The sequence below is a fragment of the Leptodactylus fuscus genome, chromosome 1 (genome assembly GCF_031893055.1).
Source record: "Leptodactylus fuscus isolate aLepFus1 chromosome 1, aLepFus1.hap2, whole genome shotgun sequence".
NCBI lineage: Eukaryota > Metazoa > Chordata > Amphibia > Anura > Leptodactylidae > Leptodactylus > Leptodactylus fuscus.
Window position 1 is genome coordinate 314365866 of NC_134265.1, and position 7500 is coordinate 314373365.

Here is a 7500-nt window from a genome sequence, read left to right on the forward strand (position 1 = left end):
TATGTTCCAGTTCGTACCCAGCCCCGAAAAACTCCCACCTCGAGGGCACGTTTCTCGAAGGTGTGGAGTTTTTTCAAGGAATGCGCCGAGGACAGATATAGTGTTGTCTGCACAATTTGCCTCTCGAAATTGATTAGGGGCTCTGAGAAGAGCAACCTGTCCACCACTTCAATGCGCCGTCATTTGGAATCCAAGCACTGGAATCAGTGGCAGGCAGCAACGGCAGGACAAAGGCCGCCTGCCGTTCACGCCACTGCCACTGCCTCTGCCTCTGCCTCTGCCACTGCCACTGCTGACTGTGCTGGCGATGCACTCCAGAGGACGAGCCAGGACACCACTTCATCTGCCTCCGCCACTTTGTTGACTTCTACCTCATCCTCCCCTGGTCCTGTCTTATCTCCTTCTCCTGCACCATCAAAGGCACCATCAGGCGTTTCTTTACAACAACCCACCATCTCTCAGACATTGGAGCGGCGGCAGAAATACACTGCTAACCACCCACACGCGCAAGCCTTGAACGCCAACATCGCTAAACTGCTGGCCCAGGAGATGTTGGCGTTCCGGCTTGTTGAAACTCCCGCCTTCCTGGACCTGATGGCAACTGCGGCACCTCGCTATGCCGTCCCTAGCCGTCACTACTTCTCCCGGTGTGCCGTCCCCGCCTTGCACCAGCACGTGTCACTCAACATCAGGCGGGCCCTTAGTTCCGCGCTTTGCACAAAGGTCCACTTGACCACCGACGCGTGGACAAGTGCATGCGGACAGGGACGCTACATTTCACTGACGGCACACTGGGTGAATGTAGTTGAGGCTGGGACTGCTTCCCAAACTGGCCCGGTGTACCTCGTCTCCCCGCCTAACATTCCTGGCAGGGACACGAGAAGAACACCCCCCTCCTCCTCCTCCTCTACCCGCCTCCTCCTCCGCCACCCGCCTCCTCCTCCGCCACCGCCTCCTCCTCCGCTGTTAGATTGACCCCAGCTACGAGTTGGAAACGTTGCAGCACTGGCGTTGGTAGACGTCAGCAGGCTGTGCTGAAGCTGATCAGCTTGGGGGACAGACAGCACACTGCCTCCGAGGTGAGGGATGCCCTCCTCGATGAGACGGCAATATGGTTTGAGCCGCTGCACCTGGGCCCAGGCATGGTCGTTTGTGATAACGGCCGGAACCTGGTAGCAGCTCTGGAGCTTGCCGGACTCCAACATGTTCCATGCCTGGCCCACGTCTTCAACCTAGTGGTGCAACGTTTCCTAAAGAGCTACCCCAATGTTCCAGAGCTACTGGTGAAAGTGCGGCGCATGTGCGCCCACTTTCGCAAGTCGACAGTAGCCGCTGCTAGCTTAAAATCTCTCCAGCAACGCCTGCATGTGCCACAACACCGGCTTTTGTGCGACGTCCCCACACGCTGGAACTCAACGTTTCAGATGTTGAATAGAGTGGTTGAGCAGCAGAGACCTTTGATGGAATACCAGCTACAAAACCCTAGGGTGCCACAAAGTCAGCTGCCTCAGTTTCACATCCATGAGTGGCCATGGATGAGAGACCTTTGTGACATCCTACGGGTCTTTGAGGAGTCCACAAGGAGGGTGAGCTCTGAGGATGCGATGGTGAGCCTTACAATCCCGCTCTTGTGTGTTCTGAGAGAATCCCTGATTGACATCAGGGATAACTCAGATCACACAGAGGAGTTAGGGATAGCATCCGATCCGTCACAGCTGGAGAGTAGGTCCACACATCTGTCCGCTTCACTGCGTTTAATGGAGGAGGAGGAGGAGGAGGAGGAGGAGGAAGAAGAGTTGTCCGATGATGTGATGGTGATACAGGAGGCTTCCGGGCAACTTCGAATCGTCCCATTGTTGCAGCGCGGATGGGTAGACATGGAGGATGAGGAGGAAATGGAGATTGAACTTTCCGGTGGGGCCAGAGGAGTCATGCCAACTAACACTGTGGCAGACATGGCTGAGTTCATGTTGGGGTGCTTTACAACCGACAAGCGTATTGTCAAAATCATGGAGGACAACCAGTACTGGATCTTTGCTATCCTTGACCCCCGGTATAAAAACAACATCTCGTCTTTTATTCCGGTAGAGGGGAGGGCCAATCGCATCAATGCTTGCCACAGGCAATTGGTGCAGAATATGATGGAGATGTTTCCAGCATGTGACGTTGGCGGCAGGGAGGGCAGTTCCTCCAGTAGGCAACCAAGTTCTCACCGGTCCACACAAACGAGGGGCACACTGTCTAAGGTCTGGGACACCTTGATGGCACCCCCTCGCCAAAGTGCCGCCACGGAGGGTCCTAGTGTCACCAGGCGTGAGAAGTATAGGCGCATGTTGCGGGAATACCTTTCCGACCACAGCCCTGTCCTCTCCGACCCCTCTGCGCCCTACACGTATTGGGTGTCGAAGTTGGACCTGTGGCTTGAACTTGCCCTATATGCCTTGGAGGTGCTGTCCTGTCCTGCCGCCAGCGTCCTATCTGAGAGGGTGTTCAGTGCAGCCGGTGGCATCATCACTGACAAGCGCACCCGTCTGTCAGCTGAGAGTGCCGACCGGCTCACTTTGATAAAAATGAACCACCACTGGATAGAGCCTTCATTTTTGTGCCCACCTGTGTAAAGCACCCCAACATGAAACTCCATGTCTGTACTCAACCTCTCCAATTCCTCCGCATCCTCATACTCATCCACCATAAGCGTTGCACAATTCTGCTAATACTAGGCTCCCTCCAACATGATTTCCCCCAACTCTGCTGGTTAGAGGCTCCCTCCACCCTGATTTCCACCAACTCTGCTGGTTAGAGGCTCCCTCCACCCTGCTTTCCCACAACTCTGCTGGTTAGAGGCTCCTTCCACCATGAATTTGCCCAAACTGGGCTGTTTAGAGGCTCCCTCCACCATGAATTGGTCCAAACTGGGTTTTTTAGAGGCTCCCTCCACCATGAATTGGTCCAAACTGGGCTGGTTAGAGGCTCCCTCCACCATGAATTGGTCCAAACTGGGCTGGTTAGAGGCTCCCTCCACCATGAATTGGTCCAAACTGGGCTGGTTAGAGGCTCCCTCCACAATTAATTGGTCCAAACTGGGCTAATTAGAGGCTCCCTCCACCATGAATTGGTCCAAACTGGGTTTTTTAGAGGCTCCCTCCACCATGAATTTGCCCAAACTGGGCTGTTTAGAGGCTCCCTCCACCATGAATTGGTCCAAACTGGGCTGGTTAGAGGCTCCCTCCACCATGAATTTCCCAAAACTTGGCTGTTTAGAGGCTCCCTCCACCATTAATTGGTCCAAACTGGGCTGGTTAGAGGCTCCCTCCACCATGAATTTGCCCAAACTGGGGTGGTTAGAGGCTCCCTCCACCATTAATTGGTCCAAACTGGGCTGGTTAGAGGCTCCCTCCACAATTAATTGGTCCAAACTGGGCTAATTAGAGGCTCCCTCCACCATGAATTGGTCCAAACTGGGTTTTTTAGAGGCTCCCTCCACCATGAATTTGCCCAAACTGGGCTGTTTAGAGGCTCCCTCCACCATGAATTGGTCCAAACTGGGCTGGTTAGAGGCTCCCTCCACCATGAATTGGTCCAAACTGGGCTGGTTAGAGGCTCCCTCCACCATGAATTTCCCAAAACTTGGCTGTTTAGAGGCTCCCTCCACCATTAATTGGTCCAAACTGGGCTGGTTAGAGGCTCCCTCCACCATGAATTTGCCCAAACTGGCTGTTTAGAGGCTCCCTCCACCATGAATTTGCCCAAACTGGGCTGGTTAGAGGCTCCCTCCACCATGAATTGGTCCAAACTGGGCTGGTTAGAGGCTCCCTCCACCATGAATTTGCCCAAACTGGGCTGTTTAGAGGCTCCCTCCACCATGAATTTGCCCAAACTGGGCTGGTTAGAGGCTCCCTCCACCATGAATTGGTCCAAACGGGTTTTTAGAGGCTCCCTTCACCATGAATTGGTCCAAACTTGGCTGTTTAGAGGCTCCCTCCACCATGAATTTGCCCAAACTGGGCTGTTTAGAGGCTCCCTCCACCATGAATTGGTCCAAACTGGGCTGGTTAGAGGCTCCCTCCACCATGAATTTCCCAAAACTTGGCTGTTTAGAGGCTCCCTCCACCATTAATTGGTCCAAACTGGGCTGGTTAGAGGCTCCCTCCACCATGAATTTGCCCAAACTGGGCTGTTTAGAGGCTCCCTCCACCATGAATTTGCCCAAACTGGGCTGGTTAGAGGCTCCCTCCACCATGAATTGGTCCAAACTGGGCTGGTTAGAGGCTCCCTCCACCATGAATTTGCCCAAACTGGGCTGTTTAGAGGCTCCCTCCACCATGAATTTGCCCAAACTGGGCTGGTTAGAGGCTCCCTCCACCATGAATTGGTCCAAACTGGGCTGGTTAGAGGCTCCCTCCACCATGAATTTGCCCAAACTGGGCTGTTTAGAGGCTCCCTCCACCATGAATTTGCCCAAACTGGGCTGGTTAGAGGCTCCCTCCACCATTAATTGGTCCAAACTGGGCTGGTTAGAGGCTCCCTCCACCATGAATTTGCCCAAACTGGGCTGTTTAGAGGCTCCCTCCACCATGAATTTGCCCAAACTGGGCTGGTTAGAGGCTCCCTCCACCATGAATTGGTCCAAACGGGTTTTTAGAGGCTCCCTTCACCATGAATTGGTCCAAACTTGGCTGGTTAGAGGCTCCCTCCACCATGAATTTGCCCAAACTGGGCTGTTTAGAGGCTCCCTCCACCATGAATTGGTCCAAACTGGGCTGGTTAGAGGCTCCCTCCACCATGATTTTCCCAAAACTTGGCTGTTTAGAGGCTCCCTCCACCATTAATTGGTCCAAACTGGGCTGGTTAGAGGCTCCCTCCACCATGAATTTGCCCAAACTGGGGTGGTTAGAGGCTCCCTCCACCATTAATTGGTCCAAACTGGGCTGGTTAGAGGCTCCCTCCACAATTAATTGGTCCAAACTGGGCTAATTAGAGGCTCCCTCCACCATGAATTGGTCCAAACTGGGTTTTTTAGAGGCTCCCTCCACCATGAATTTGCCCAAACTGGGCTGTTTAGAGGCTCCCTCCACCATGAATTGGTCCAAACTGGGCTGGTTAGAGGCTCCCTCCACCATGAATTGGTCCAAACTGGGCTGGTTAGAGGCTCCCTCCACCATGAATTTCCCAAAACTTGGCTGTTTAGAGGCTCCCTCCACCATTAATTGGTCCAAACTGGGCTGGTTAGAGGCTCCCTCCACCATGAATTTGCCCAAAACTGGGCTGTTTAGAGGCTCCCTCCACCATGAATTTGCCCAAACTGGGCTGGTTAGAGGCTCCCTCCACCATGAATTGGTCCAAACTGGGCTGGTTAGAGGCTCCCTCCACCATGAATTTGCCCAAACTGGGCTGTTTAGAGGCTCCCTCCACCATGAATTTGCCCAAACTGGGCTGGTTAGAGGCTCCCTCCACCATGAATTGGTCCAAACGGGTTTTTAGAGGCTCCCTTCACCATGAATTGGTCCAAACTTGGCTGTTTAGAGGCTCCCTCCACCATGAATTTGCCCAAACTGGGCTGTTTAGAGGCTCCCTCCACCATGAATTTGCCCAAACTGGGCTGGTTAGAGGCTCCCTCCACCATGAATTGGTCCAAACTGGGCTGGTTAGAGGCTCCCTCCACCATGAATTTGCCCAAACTGGGCTGGTTAGAGGCTCCCTCCACCATGAATTGGTCCAAACGGGTTTTTAGAGGCTCCCTTCACCATGAATTGGTCCAAACTGGGCTGTTTAGAGGCTCCCTCCACCATGAATTTGCCCAAACTGGGCTGGTTAGAGGCTCCCTCCACCATGAATTGGTCCAAACTGGGCTGGTTAGAGGCTCCCTCCACCATGAATTTGCCCAAACTGGGCTGTTTAGAGGCTCCCTCCACCATGAATTTGCCCAAACTGGGCTGGTTAGAGGCTCCCTCCACCATGAATTGGTCCAAACGGGTTTTTAGAGGCTCCCTCCACCATGAATTGGTCCAAACTGGGGTGGTTAGAGGCTCCCTCCACCATGAATTTGCCCAAACTGGGCTGTTTAGAGGCTCCCTCCACCATGAATTGGTCCAAACTGGGTTTTTTAGAGGCTCCCTCCACCATGAATTGGTCCAAACTGGGCTGGTTAGAGGCTCCCTCCACCATGAATTGGTCCAAACTGGGGTGGTTAGAGGCTCCCTCCACCATTAATTGGTCCAAACTGGGCTGGTTAGAGGCTCCCTCCACCATTAATTGGTCCAAACTGGGCTGGTTAGAGGCTCCCTCCACCATGAATTTGCCCAAACTGGGCTGGTTAGAGGCTCCCTCCACCATGAATTGGTCCAAACTGGGGTTTTTAGAGGCTCCCTCCACCATGAATTGGTCCAAACTGGGGTTTTTAGAGTCTCCCTCCACCATGAATTGGTCCAAACTGGGGTTTTTAGAGGCTCCCTCCACCATGAATTTGCCCAAACTCTGCTGGTTAGAGGCTCAATCCACCCTGATTTTCAAAACAAATGTTGGTGCCAACCTCAACTTACTACAAGGGCCAAATTCACTGCTGGTGACAAGCTCTCCTCACTGCAAGTGCCAAATACACATGTTTCAAGGTGTTTTCCTACTGTCAGAGAGGTGGTATTGAGTGTGTAAAGTGTGTAGTTGTTAGGCTGTGATGTTGGGGTAATAGAGGGTCTTTGGTGTGTTAGATGCCCCCAGACATGCTTCCCCTGCTGTCCCAGTGTCATTCCAGAGGTGTTGGCATCATTTCCTGGGGTGTCATAGTGGACTTGGTGACCCTCCAGACACGGATTTGGGTTTCCCCCTTAACGAGTATCTGTTCCCCATAGACTATAATGGGGTTCGAAACCCGTTCGAACACACGAACATTGAGCGGCTGTTCGAATCGAATTTCGAACCTCGAACATTTTAGTGTTCGCTCATCTCTAGTGATAACCACTACACTACAGAAACTGGCACGAGATGCACACTACTGCTTTTGCAAGCAAGCGAAAGGACTTGAAGAAAAGACTGTGGTCTGCCAGCAGGGTCTGAAGACTGGGTATGGACCGATTTCAAGAAAAGAAACCGCAAGTACATGTTTCTGCCCAGTTTCGAACCGGGGACCTTTCGCGTGTTAGGCAAACATGATAACCACTACACTACAGAAACTGACACGAGATGAACACTACTGCTTTTGCAAGCAAGCGAAAGGACTTGACGAAAAGACTGTGGTCTGCCAGCAGGGTGTGAAGACCAGGTATGGACCGATTTCAAGAAAAGAAACCGCAAGTACATGTTTCTGCCCGGTTTCGAACCGGGGACCTTCCGCGTGTTAGGCAAACGTGATAACCACTAAACTACAGAAACTGGCACGAGATACACACTGCTGCTTTTGCAAGCAAGCGAAAGGACTGGGGTCTAGCACACGAGTCTGAAGAGCACGTATGGCCCGATTTCCGAAAAAAAAAGCTGCTACGTTTTGCTTCTGCCCGGTTTCGAACC

General features: G+C 52.7%; 1 non-coding gene across 1 annotated transcript in view; it reads right to left on the reverse strand.

Moving 5' to 3' along the window:
- Positions 1 to 7478: 7478 nt before the first annotated feature.
- Positions 7479 to 7500, reverse strand: part of TRNAV-UAC (transfer RNA valine (anticodon UAC)) — a 73-nt gene continuing 51 nt past the window's right edge. The window contains exon 1 of the tRNA in view: positions 7479 to 7500. This exon is cut by the window's right edge and continues 51 nt beyond it. This is a non-coding gene — a tRNA (tRNA-Val).